This window comes from Engystomops pustulosus, chromosome 5 (genome assembly GCF_040894005.1).
Source record: "Engystomops pustulosus chromosome 5, aEngPut4.maternal, whole genome shotgun sequence".
Taxonomy (NCBI): domain Eukaryota; kingdom Metazoa; phylum Chordata; class Amphibia; order Anura; family Leptodactylidae; genus Engystomops; species Engystomops pustulosus.
In genome coordinates, this window is record NC_092415.1 from 186,759,416 (window position 1) to 186,773,490 (window position 14,075).

At 39.5% G+C, this 14,075-nt stretch overlaps 1 protein-coding gene across 1 annotated transcript in view; it reads left to right on the plus strand.

The window, feature by feature from the left end:
- NRP1 (neuropilin 1) overlaps positions 1–14,075 on the plus strand; it is a 133,280-nt gene that overhangs the window by 35,332 nt on the left and 83,873 nt on the right.

A 14,075-nucleotide genomic window follows, 5' to 3' on the forward strand; every position in this document is an offset into this window, starting at 1 on the left:
TATGGTACTAGAATCAGCTTCTTGGAAAATGGAGGATGCATCCCTTCTCCCTGCTTTCACTCTGCAATATCAGTTCCTGAAATGGCTTGTGTGTGCATGATTATGGAGAGCAGGAACAGAAGTACAGGAATTTCATGGGTGAAGGTCCTTCAAAAAATAAAATTTGGTTAGTGGATTGGGTGGCCAAGGGCTCCCTAGAAGGCTTGGGCCCCAGGCTACCACCCAAACTGCCTATATTATGATCCACTACTGACCCATAGAGTGGTCACACAAGGCAGAGAGCTCCTTTGTAACTATAGGTCGTCTGTAAGGCGGGGACCGATATACGGGAATTAAAAACCAACAAAGATATGGAAATTATGTTAAGGTAAAAAAAAATATAAGTTTACAAAAAATATTAAGTTTTTTATTCATTTTATCTGGACTGTTATCATTTAACCTCAAAAAGTTAAGCTATATAGTTCCATGATTGACAATAAAGTACATGGCATCAGTAGGAATTTAGGAGTTAGAAAAATACATTTAGATATGTTTCAGTGGAATTGATATTATGGAGCAATTGTTCTCAACAACTTTACGAGATAATGCGGTTTCATAATACAGCTGAGACACTTCAGTGTACCTATGGGCCCATATATCTGTGAGCCAGTGCTTACATAAAAGGCACCCCCCTCCCCCAATAGCTTTTTACCAGACATATATTTGTATTGATGCCCACATAAACTTCTGAGCTAGGCTCGGGCGAACATGCAGGTGTTCCCAATGAGGAAAGTGAAGGAAGCTACTATGGTGATAGCTTATTTCCCATAAGGAAAAACCATAATTTGAAATTCAATGGTTATATCACACCTTGTGCGCTAGTTTTATTGTGTACACGGCAAGGAAAAATATCCCAATTACTGGCACATGCCACTGAACTTCTGACTTTATGCCCCTTTAACAATTTTGGCATAGATTTCAAATTTGGGCACGGAATATCTCCCAGCATATCTTGTTCTGTTTGGGCCAATGATTAAGACTAATACAAATCTAAATACATATGTTGCATAGAATTAGAACACCCAGTGGTGGACTGCGGGCTCCATGGGCCCACCAGACAAAACTATCCTTGGGCCCACTCTCTACATCTAGTAGTTTCTAAATTGTTGAGCTTCTGGTACTAATTATTACATAAGAGCTTATGCCCACCAGAGTACCCGATGGACCAATCTTCCCAAAGAGGCCCCATTTGTTTATTTATTTGTGAATATTTTGACGGATGAGGGTTACCAGTTTTTGTCCATGGCCAATCTGTGACTATATAGGGACACACCACTTAAATAACAAAGGCAATTTTAACACCCTGTTTTCAATTTATTTCTAACAGAAAAATCACAAGTAGATGTCTAAGAAAATTTACACCTGAACATTTATTGCAAGAAAAATTTGCATTATTCATTTAAATGGATATAAGCAGAAGTGATGGGTCCTTTAAAAGGAGCCTAACAAATATCCAATTCAAATAATTTTCTAAACTGCTGTTATTTTACCTAATGTGTCATAAAACACTTAAAAATCCATCAACATAAATTTTCAATAAAATGCCAAGCAAATTGGTTTATAAAATACTGCCCCCAGTGGCGACAAATGGAATTTATCACAATTTTTGGTTTTTAAATTGCCTTTTTTTAACATCAGAACCTTCATAAGTTTAGATTCTTTTTAATTAATTGTATCTTGCAAAATTAATTTCCTAAACACAGATAAAATAGAAGAGAAAATGAGACTATTGTCATTAGAAGGAAATTCTCATTGCCACTGATGGGAAATAAATGCGAATTTCACGCTAAGGGTCATTGCAAATTCCTTAATAAAGGTTAAAGCTAATATATAGGACTGAACCGATTGTAGAATGTCTATTGTATAATCCTGGCAATAAATCAGCTTTCAGCAGAAAGGTTTCTGGATTTTATTTGCCGCGGCCCTATAGGTCTCGCTATGATTTTCAATTTCAATAAAACCTAATCTTTGTTTGAATTAAGGATAGTACAAAAGGGTATTACATTTCAGCCAGACAAGCATACATCACTTTGGAAATAGCCAAGACCTTTTCAACAAGTATGAAGGCAATGGGGAAGGGGGGGGCAGGGAGAAGAAGAGGCGGGGAGCGCCTGACCTTAAAATTCCCATGTGGCCAGACTAATAAAGACAACACACATTTCAATCATGTAAAGAGGCTATTTAGTGTTTGTTGTGCTCTATGTAGAGGGAGGGGAAAGCTATTTGTTACAAATGAGTTCAGATCTGGGTCTCGGGTCTCTACCGAGCCGAGGACTGTTTGACTTGTTTACAACACTGCAAAGAGAGGTTAACCAGAGACCATCGCTCTACTCTTCCCATCATCACTGTGGATGTATTTTATATTAATTTCATCTTGTATCCAAAGGCAACAGAGTCTCGCCCCACCTTAGTCATTGTAATGTATATGGATTTTTGGGAAAGGTTTTTTTTTTCAGTAAGCCAAGTGTCCAGGGAGTCTACAATGTGATGAGGCCATGAAGAAGTCATACATCATCTGGGCACACACAGGATAGAACAGTTCATTAGACAGAGCTGGCTATCTACTTCAAATCCCACATTGCATTACAAAGCTTGTTTGAATAGCACACATGGCTCTCGGCCAACGTGTCAGGCCGTTGTGGTCCGGCTGTGAATGTCTGGGCTGTTAGCACCCATGTGACTTCCTTGGATATAGAAGAGTAATGATTTCAGTTTATGGAGTAGAAATTGTACAGGACTAGAAAACATTAATATTTTTTTTCCCAAGAATAGTGCCACATTGTTTTGTAGGTTGTTTCTGGTATTGCAACTATGTTGTGTTGAGTAAATAGGGCTGAGTTGTAATTATTCCATGCTCCACCACTGTTGGACATTTTGCAATGTAAGGTGTAGAAGTGCTTATGGCATGTAGAGTTTGTTGGGTGGAAATTGATGTACATACACCATTTAAGGTATTGGAGTGGGTCAGGATGAGGAAGAAGTGACATATATGTTGGGGTTTATCTATCTGAATGGATACTTGTTACTTTTGTCACTCTACTTTCCAAGTCAGATAGGTCTCATCAAGGCATTGTTTTATTCCAAAAGTAAAATATTACAATGTGTCTCCCTGTCGAGCAGGCATATTCATCAGGCAACAGTGGAGGGTGAGGGATGGGCCTTTGATGTAACTGACCTGTCTTTCCAGCGAGGTCACCTCTAGAAGATGAACCTCTTTATGTAGAATGTACATCAGAATGTAGTCAATCTGTAGTGAACTGCCTCTAAATTTTTGAAGCAAAAATATAAATACCGTACTCATCCAAAAGACAAAGTATTATCCACTTTCAAAAACCCATACACAAGATTTGAGATATGACATATCAGTCATAGGTGACCCAAATCACCCTAATCAAATGGTATTCATGGGCTAATTTCTTTACCAGTACTTTGGGTTCCTTGGTAAATCCACCACAGTCAACACATAGCGTTAACAGTATCTCTAATGAACGTCTGTGTTTTGAAAGAAGTCCTACTGTCCTTCAGACCTTAACTAGAAGCAGGTCCACAGTAGACAAGTCTCCCTAGAACAGTGATGGCTAACCTATGGCACTGGTGCCAGAGGTGGCACTCGGAGCCCTTTCTGTGGGCACTCAGGCCATCACCAGAGATGACTCCAGGTATCTTCCTGCAGTCCCAGACAGCCCAGGACTTGCTGTGCACAGAGCTATTTTAAAGTGACACCTCTACCTGGGACTATTTTCTGCTTTATTGGTGTCCTCGGGGTGTTGGTATCAATGAAAACTGTGACAGCGAAGGGTGTATAAATCACAAATTAAATTTCTGTGTTGGCACTTTGCGATAAATAAGCGGGTCTCCGTTGTAGTTTGGGCACTCGGTCTCTAAAAGGTTAGCCATCACTGCCCTAGAAGCTCAACTTGTGTAAAAGGAAATGTTATCTAAAACAGAAACCTCTTCATAGACAGTATAAAATGAAACTAAATCGGACCATAAAATGTTGAAGTTGAATGTCTTAGGAACCCACCAATGTCATTGGGACCAGCTGTGGTGGTGTCTGGTAGATTTTTGGGAAAAGTGATCAAGCTTTTAGGTTCCACAAGAACAATCTTTTCTCATAACAGCATTGAGAGAAAGACTAGGCTATCAATGATTAGAAGATTGGGGAAAATGGGGGGATATCTCTCTGCCAATAGAAGTCTATAGAGTATGGCTAGATAAACAATGTTCCCACTGACTATAACAATGATCAGGACCTATGTTTAGATAGGAGTATCTGAGCCTAGTGTAATATAATGCACAACTTGGGATCTATTCTCACATATACATGTCTTTAGGAAGCATCCCACATATGGTGATGGACTGAATTATCAGCTCATATATTATGTCAGTTTACTGATAGAAAGCTCCATCATCTCAGAATAACACTCCTCCATCCTAAATTGCTGCACTTAACTATCCATAGTCAGAAGAGGTTAAGTATTATGGTGAGCGCCTACAATAACCTGAACCCTGTGTAATGTGCTAAAATGTCCTCCATATAGAGACATTACATATTCTACATTCTATAGAAAATTACTGATAAATCTTTACAATTGTGAAATTCTCGTATTTATTGCCAATTATTGAGGAGGGATGACGCAGCAAATCCGCGTTTGGGTGATGCATAGTCTTGTTACACTGAAATAGTATAAAAACTAGCTCTCGGTGAAATCATATTACTACACCCTCCCCTGTGTCGGGGAGTCACGTGCCTTGCTGTAGTAGTGGCTTCCCATACTAATTAGGATTTTTTTTCCTTGAATTCAGCATTACATACTAAAAGCACTAATTCCAATCATTAAATCAGTCGGCTACATCAAAGGAGACACTTAATGGATTTAGATTTTTTATATCCACAATTAAATGGTTATTCCTGTCTAATTGCACTAATTACGTTATTTTAACTGCGCCGGCACAAAAGATCTGCACTTGGGGTTTATGAGATGAAACGGAGGAACGTTCATCTGCAAACACCTCTAGATCGAACGCTAGGAGATGTCTTTAAAAAGAGTGAGCTTTCCTAAATTTTTGCTGAAGCTTCACGGTCTAATGTGCTCCGTCATCATGAAGCGGCTGTTCTTCATTTTGGAAGCACCTGCACAATTTTTAATGTCTTTGTGGATTCTGCAGGGTCTTTCCAAACTGAATCAAGCTAAAAGCTTTGGTAAACACAACATTTAGTCATTTCATCTACAAAATATTGGACTATGTTTGGGTTATTGAATAAAATCTTAAGTGTTCGACACATCCTATGACATCCTCTGTTTCATACACCCAATGCATTATTATTTCCAATTCCTTCGACAAGGTCCAAAGTTGATTAGATATAACCAACTATTTGATCGGTCTCTCTTGGTGACTTTCATCGTCAACAGCTCTTGGTCAAATACTTGCTTGGTCAACAACTACCTGTCTATTGTTCATCTGTTGCCGAAGCATGCATGTATTTTTCATACAGGTAGAGTGGCCAGGCAGCTGTGCCCAATCCTTGCTGAAAATCACTTGTCAAAGGAGGGTTGGGAGACACCAGATAGTTGCTCAGATCTCTACAAGTCATGAGTTTGACCAATTTTGGTGTATGGTTGTCTGAAGGGCTTATGCAGAGTACCATAATATGGCTTTCTGTAACTTGTGAGATGTAACAATTGGTACTACAGTACTAATATACGGTGCTCTACAGTACCTCCAACTGCCTTTGACTTGAGGGTAGTAAAAACTGTGCTTCATTGGATGTTTTACTACAATTTTACCATAGAAACATTTGTTACATTGGAGAACACCTCTATATTATAGCACCGATTGAAGTCGCCATATGTCAACACATAAAGTGCAAAATGACTCCCTAATATAGCATAAGAGGACCACCTTACCGGAATGTACTTGTTTTCACATTTTATATAATGCTAAATCTAAGGACCAAAATTCAGAAGCATTTAACCCAGTGCTGTGGATTGACTAGAAGGACACTTGGATCTTCTTTGAATGCTCTTAAAAGTTCTCCTGCCTATCCATAGGAAGTTGAACAATGGAACCCAAACCGATAATGAGAATGGGAGAATGTGGGCACTTGATTATCTCCGTCCTATAGACTCAGTAGTATGCATAGCATGATCTCCATTTCATGTGGTGGACATCATTGGTTGTGGTCCGAGTCTTCTGATCACCAAAGATAAATACATTTATCATCTACTGTATATATACAAAGTAAAGATCGATTGTCTTGGATAAGAACACTATAGAACATATGCGTTAGAAGTTCAATGTCAACAGTTATATATTATTATATAACTTTATACATTATCTCGATTCTACTCCTGTTACCTCTCACCGTCTGATGATGAAGATTACAGGAGCTTTACATGGAAATTCTTCACATACCTGAGAATATTCATGCAGATCACCTGGCACCAAAACTGTAACATCCAACCAAAATACCACAACAACACGGATGGCAAGACTGCAAATATTGATATTGCAGCAGACCTCTTGCTTAACTAGCCTTGAGTTATTTGCTGTGCATTTTGGCCTTATCAATTAATTCAGGGTAATCTGGGCTCGGAGAAAGCATATAAATTACAAGCTTTTTATTTGGTGGAAAATTGGCAGGAAGGAAGATTTTGCTCTAAGCGAGAGATGCTACAAATGGCTTTATAATACATACCAGATGGCAGAATTTTACTTGAACACCATATTTAGAGGAGTAATTTGGATTTCCCATAAATATCAGAGATCCTGCCTGATAAGGTTATCTGGGAATTTCAAAACTGCACAGGATAATAGGACGCTCCATTTTGCAGTCACCTCTTTCCACAGTAAACATTGACATAGTACATTATTATGGCTCATCGCCACAAGTCGCTTGTTTGGTGCTGTAGAAGTGACCCATAAATTGTATGTTTTGAGAAAACAATGAGTACATAAAGTATTTAGGATCACAGTTCCAATAATTGACATCTATAAAGTAGGTTTGCAGGCAGATGTGGATTTTGCCTATAGGATAGAGACAGATGGACCATAACTAGCTGGATCACTGTTGATATGGTCTTTGCAGCTGCCACCAATTTCCATCTGAAAACCAGCGAGACATGTCCTTCACAGGTGCATAGGATCTATACCAAAGAATATGATGGGAAATATGCAAATACATTTTTAAGGAAAACATTGTGAGACAATCCATAGCAATGGCCAAGTCCTTTCACGTAGTGTTCAATGACAAACATCAACCACTAGGGGTTCAAAAATGATGAGCCGTACCATAGGAGCATACATCCATTATAGGTCTGTTATGGTCTAAAAGTACAACACTTTCCTATAAATCTGAAAGACATCGTCTCATTAAGACAACCTCAGATCAGTCTTCTGAAACCCAATCTCAACCTAATAAAGACAACTTGAGATTAGTCTTCTGAAACCCAATCTCAACCTAATAAAGACAACTTCAGATCAGTCTTCTGAAACCCAATCTCAACCTAATAAAGACAACTTCAGATCCATCTTTTGAAACTCAAAATCTACCTTTAACATGTCCTCTAAAAAGGGAAATATTTGTACTACCTACTGGCCATATCGTAGATCCTCAAGAAATGTTCTTTTGTTCATGGTTCTCCTCTTGGACTAACAAATAGGGCACAGTTTCTCCAATTCATAGACCTCTATTAAATTTATAAAACGCCCCCTCCTTCTCAGACAACACACTTTGCTCTTGTAGTCTGAGACACCCCCCTGCTCTTCATTGGGTCAACCTAAAATAATGAGATGTTCAAGACTACCAAAGCCCAGTTTATCTAGAATAGTATGGGAAGCTGATGGGAATTTTATTTAAAAAAGAAAATATGGCCGGGATTTGAAATTGTAGAAACTATCTCGGACAAGCGCACTAGGTATCGATTTACAGTAATGTAATTTACATTTATTAAGATTTGGACACTTCAGAGAAAATAGTTGATACAAACATCATTCCAGATAAAATATGAATGTTCCCCCATGCATATTTGGTGGTCCATGTCCTAATGCGTGGAAGGTATGTATAGTGTGTACGAGGGTCTACAGAGAATACAAGGCTGCATCTTTCCCTCTCATTAGACACATTACGGACTGTGTACTTGGTAATGCTGAGCAGTCCTGCCCAGATGGTTCTGCTGGAGACCCTATCCTGAACCTTATTATTTACTGGAACAGACTGCGGAGACATACTGTATGTATTTCATTCTGGCACGGATGGTAAACACACGCTAGATATACAGGCATTTTGTTTTCCGAGTGAAACTTTGTCTGCATGTGAATGAGCTTATTACAAAACATCATTTTATATGGAAATCATATCCTCCTCCCCGCTTTATTATTTTTTCCCCTTCTGTTATGAGACGGAGACTTAGAAATGCTGGTATAGTGTTTGGACGGTTCTGAAACTCAACCATGACAAGCTTTTCGTGTGCGGAGCCATGCTTGGAGGTGTCGTTAATATGTCTCTGCAAGTTTGGGCTTTTCTATTGGGAATGTTGATGTGAGTCTATACACGGAGTGGAATATTTTTCTTCTTACGAAGTATTAAAGTTGCGTAATTCTTAAAGGAGGAGAATATTTGAACAAAAGTTATATTTTTGTTACTCTTATATCATAATGTAAGAAAGTATACGTGAAAGTGAGACTTAAAGGGCTTGTCCACTTTCACTAAATAAATTATATGGTTTATCTAAGGAAAAGTTATACAATTTCCCAATATACTTTCTGTATCAATTCCTCATCTGCTGCCATTCTATAGGAAGCTTCATTCATTGTTCATTTCCTGTAAGTATAAATCTGTCTGTGGTCATGTGATGTCATAGAGGTGCACGACCATGGTCATGTGATGTCACACAAGTACACTACCATAGTCATGTGATGTCATACAGGTGTGCTACAATGGTCATATGGTGTCACACAGGTACACTACCATAGTCATGTGATGTCACAGTGGGGCGCAATCATGGTCATGTGATGTCACACAGGTACACTACCATAGTCATATGATGTCACACAGGTGCGCTGCCATGGATATGTGATGTCCCACAGGTGCGCTATCATGGTGTGGGATGTCACACAAGTGCGCTACCACGGTCATTTGATGTCACACAGGTGCACTATTAAGCACCTGCAATGATTATCTGCTTAAAGGCCTATGTTGTGTCATGGCTTGGTTGTAACTCAGGCTCATTAAAATGAATGGGGCTCTGTTGCAATACTATGTACGGTGCTGTGCATCCCTACATATGTCCCAGGGAACCTCTTCAAGCATATTTGAAAGGGTTATAGACCTTAGTCAGTTTCCATTTTAATAAGAGAGACCTCCGATCATTATAAGGATCTACAGCCGTTAAATGGGATCTATTGGGGACGTTAGTTGAAAATGTTTATTTCTACTACAGCACCCCCACTGGAGAAATGATGCATTACAAGCTGCTTATTCAAGTCAATTCTCACCAATGAATGGAGTAGCAGGTCCAGGATATGTCTGCCGCTACACTGGATAGTATGGGAGCATCTAAAATTGACTAATAAGCAACACAGTGCTCAAAAATTTCTGATGCTACCAAACCATTGAATGGAGCAACAGGACATATGCTCGACCTACTGCTCCAGCCATTAGTGAGAACAGGACCCCATCCCTCTGGATTGCTGGAGGTCCATTCTCGTGATCAGTGGGGGCCCCAGCATACAGACCCTCGCCCATCAGCTGGTTATACAATATCTTGTGGTTATCTTGGTACAACCCCTTTAAATCTCATTGTAATAGCCTAGAACACATAACAAACCTCAAGACAGTAGCATTTAAGATGAACATTTAGATTTCTCTTATATTTGCATTCTATCTTGGCTTTGTAATACTTTCCCCCTGGAGACAATATTTCATTGTGTTCCTTCCTATGTATGTAGCTCTGTGTGTACACAGTCCTACGTGCACCTGAAGACCTGATTATTTCCATAGAGCATCACACAATACACAACGCATAGCCGGCTATAAATACCCCCCACCAGGGGAGCTGCGGGAAAAGATTGTTTATTTCCTGCCTTGAACAAAATCATATTATCTTCTGGAAATCCCTGCTGCTAAAAATGAAGAAGTCCAGTGTATTTTTAGCGATTGTCTTGTATGAGGCAGTGGGAGAGAGTATAGAGTTGTCATATGTCACAGATGGGTCTATTTCATGTCAACGTGGTGTAACCCATAGGAGTGAAACAAAACTTAGAATTTCTGTGTTTGTTATTTGTTGGATATTCCAAAGATTGCCCAAAAGTCGTTATTCTCTAACGAGGCCATGGGCATAAATGACCTCCATCCATGCTTAACTTGAGGGGGTGCAGAGAGTGCGGTCGCATCCGGGCCCAGGAGGCTTGGGGGCCCTTATGGTGTCACTTTCCCATATGAGAAGACTGGTACTACAAGCCATATATTATAGTCGGGGGCCTGGCACAGACTTTGCACTGGGGCCCATCAGCTTCTAGTTACGCCACTGACCTTCATAGTGTAACCAGTGTCATTGACCTAATATCAATCCATAGTATCCTGATCTTCACTTTATTGTGAGTCGGCAAAAAAAAGCTCCTCCCCTTGTAGAAAAAAGGTATATACACTGAAAAATACCAAGAGCACAAGTAAAATTAAAAACCCTAGGTCATGGGTCAGAGCCCTTCTAAAATATTCAAAGAAATGGGCAGCATGAATGGTTAATAAAATAAATCCGTATTTACACAGAGTTCACAGAGATGAGAAATTGCACATTCTTGGGAAATAGAGAAACAAAAATGAACTATTCTTGTGTATTTCAAATTTTCTATGCTTTTACACAAAGAGTTATAAAGTCTCAATTTTTTCCCAAAAAGAGGCAAACTCCACTCAAAAGAGTCTAGCTGCCATCCACCACCAAAATCAAGCATAATAAACCAGGCACCGTGACTGTGGGAATCTTCTTACATTTGTTATCCATGGCCTCCTTCCTTCTAAAATCAAGTTTTATAATGAACTAATAAGCCAGAAGGGCTCTGGGTATGATACCAGTGCCCCTCAGTGCTGCAGATTCACAGGCTGTTACAGTGTGCAACAGGAACTTGCACTTCCCCTCTCCCACTGTGTGCTGTGAGATTGCATCAGATAGAAGCAGAGAATAGAGTCAAGGGAGCAGGAGGAGGGGGAGAGAGCGTAACAGTCTGTGAAGCTACAGCAAGGAGGAGTTGTAGGGAAGCCTCCTAGAGCCCTTCAGGTTCATTAGTGGATTTTAGAAGGAGGGAGGCCATGGATAACAAATATAAGATAATTTGCACAGTCACTGTGCCTGGATCTATGAGTAAGTGTCCCTGGTTTATTATGATGAAGTTTGATGTTAGATTTCTGGCCCTAAATTATAGATACCCATATATACTCGAGTATAAGCCTAGTTTTTCAGCACAAAAAAATGTGCTGAAGACTCGAAGCTTATACTCGAGTAAAAAATATTATCAAAACTCACCTTTCTGGCTTCCCCCACTGCTGGCTATATACTGGGGGATATGGGCTGGAAGACTATATACTGGGGTCAGGTGCTGGCTATATACTATGGGGCAGGGTCTGGCAGGCTATATACTGGGGAGTCTGTGAGCTATGCATTTCCCACCCACGGCTTATACTCGAGTCAATAGGTTTTCCCAGGTTTTGTGGTAAAATTAGGGGCCACGGCTTATACTTGGGTCGGCTTATACTCGAGTATATACGGTAATCTATATTTATAGACAAATTAGCTGTTACAATGAGTAGAACATGTCTCACCCAACCCCCCTGTTCTCTCCCTCCTGCCTGTGTAGCAGCAGGGGAGAAATGCTCTGCTCATCCTGTGGAGCTACAGAGGAGCTCAGGAAACACTACAGAGCCTGTCAGGATCATTAGAATAATTGTAAAAGTTGATTTGTTTAGAAGGAAGGACTTGTCCCTGGCTTATCATGCTGATTTTCTATGGTAGATTTCCTTGAAATAGATGTTTTACCTAATTTTTATCAGCAACAAAATTAATTTCCATGTATTACCCTCACGTCTTTTCCCAAGTGCTGGTGCCCTCTTGCAAACTTCACGGAATCTAACGAGACAAAATAAAGGACAATTAAGCCGCTAATAATAACTGTTACAGATTTTGCGGAGAACACTTTCTTGGATGGATTCCTCTGTGAACCTTCCAGTTAGTTATTTCACTGCGAGCAAGTGACAGTTTCTGGCCCTGGAGGAATCACTTGCTTCCAGTGCTGCAAAAATTGTTTTTTTTTACATTCTTTTTTTACATTTTTACATTTTCTTATTTTATTGTAAGGCGAATCATTTCTCCTGTCCCAGATACAAAGTAATCTACAGCCCTTACACATCCTCCATAGTAATGAAATATGCAGGAGTGATCTTGCCACAGGCTTGCCAGAACAAAACCTCCCTGGTGGATATAGCTCTTGTTTTAGCGTCGGCGTGTTTGTAAGCATGACACAGATAATTTAGGGGTTGTTGTCTTCTTGTTGAGGAAATTTACACACAGCAAAAACGTAAATCAGAGTTAGTAAATTTCTACGTGTTTATAAATCCAAGAATTGGATGTCATGGAGAATTGGGAATGGAGCTAATAAAATTAAGGAAAATGTTTCCAAATTCTGTATAAAATTGACAATTTAAAAGAATTTTTGATGTAAAATGCACAAATAAGTTTGTCAGGGTGAAGAATTCTGAATAAAAATAGACAGGGTGGTATTTTTCAATTGGCTTTGGTGTGATAAAACAGGATAAAAACTGATACAAGTGTCATTGCAAACTTTCAAAAAGTGGTTTACACCAATTGGCCACCAATTTCTTCAACCCTGAGACACATATAGATTCCTTAAAAAGGTTTTTCCAGCAATCAAGTTAGGCCCTACCCACTAGATAGGGCCTAACTTGCTGATCGACAGGGGTCTCAGTGATGAGTCCCCCACGGATCATAAGAATGTTGGTCTCATATGGTCCAAGGTACGTCCGTCGGACTCCTCGTCATCCCCGGAGATTAGAACAGAATGAACGATCCTGTCCATAAAATGGCCACAGATGGAGGGTCATGTGATCTCTACCCATCCATGAACAATCGTCCTTCTAGGACCTTATGATAGGATTCATGAAAACAACATTATCGTCCTTGAAGGGCGATTGTTCTTGGACAAATAAGATCACATGACCCTCCATCTGCAGCCAGAAATGTCTGGCTGATGAGGTAAAAGACAGGAGGCTTCACTTTACATATCAAGAAAGCGGAGCAGAACTGTTAATAGGTGTAAAATGGTAAATGACCTAATATCCTGACCCCCACACATATTACAAAAAACATGAGGTAAAGTAGCCAACCCCCTTATGGTCTTAGTAAATATTCTAGGTCTTCTTTTCTTCAAAATTTAGGATATGCCATTTCTCTTTTATACATCCTACAAGTAAATTATCCACTGGGGTTCCCAGATGTGGGTGCATCTCGTCACACAGGAATCACTGATTGGACAGTAGCTGACTGTGAAAGGACACACCCCCCAACAATGTTTTTTATTTTCTAATGCTAATAAAATAAACATCCCTTCACAAAATGTTGCATTATAGAGAGTCCAATTATTTACAAATGCAGCCATATCAGAGACGGGACAGGTCTCCTTTAAGGTTTTCCATTCTGCCTATTTATAACAGACGCATATTCTAAAGAACTTTTTAAAAATCTTCCAACATATGAAAATAGAAAAGAAATTAATAATCTGAAGCAAAGCAAATGAAACACACATCATTTATATATCCTTTATGCAGAAATACATTGCCAAAGGGATTGTGGAAAATTGTAACGTGGCCATGTATCCTACAGACTTACAGGAAGTGACTTTCCTAACCAGGCAATAGCTCCAGTTTTACAGCGAGAAGAATAATAGATGCACTGTCTTTGGGCAATGTATATCTTAAGAAAATTATAAATGCTCATTAATCCTGGGTTCCTGAATAGTTTCAGCTA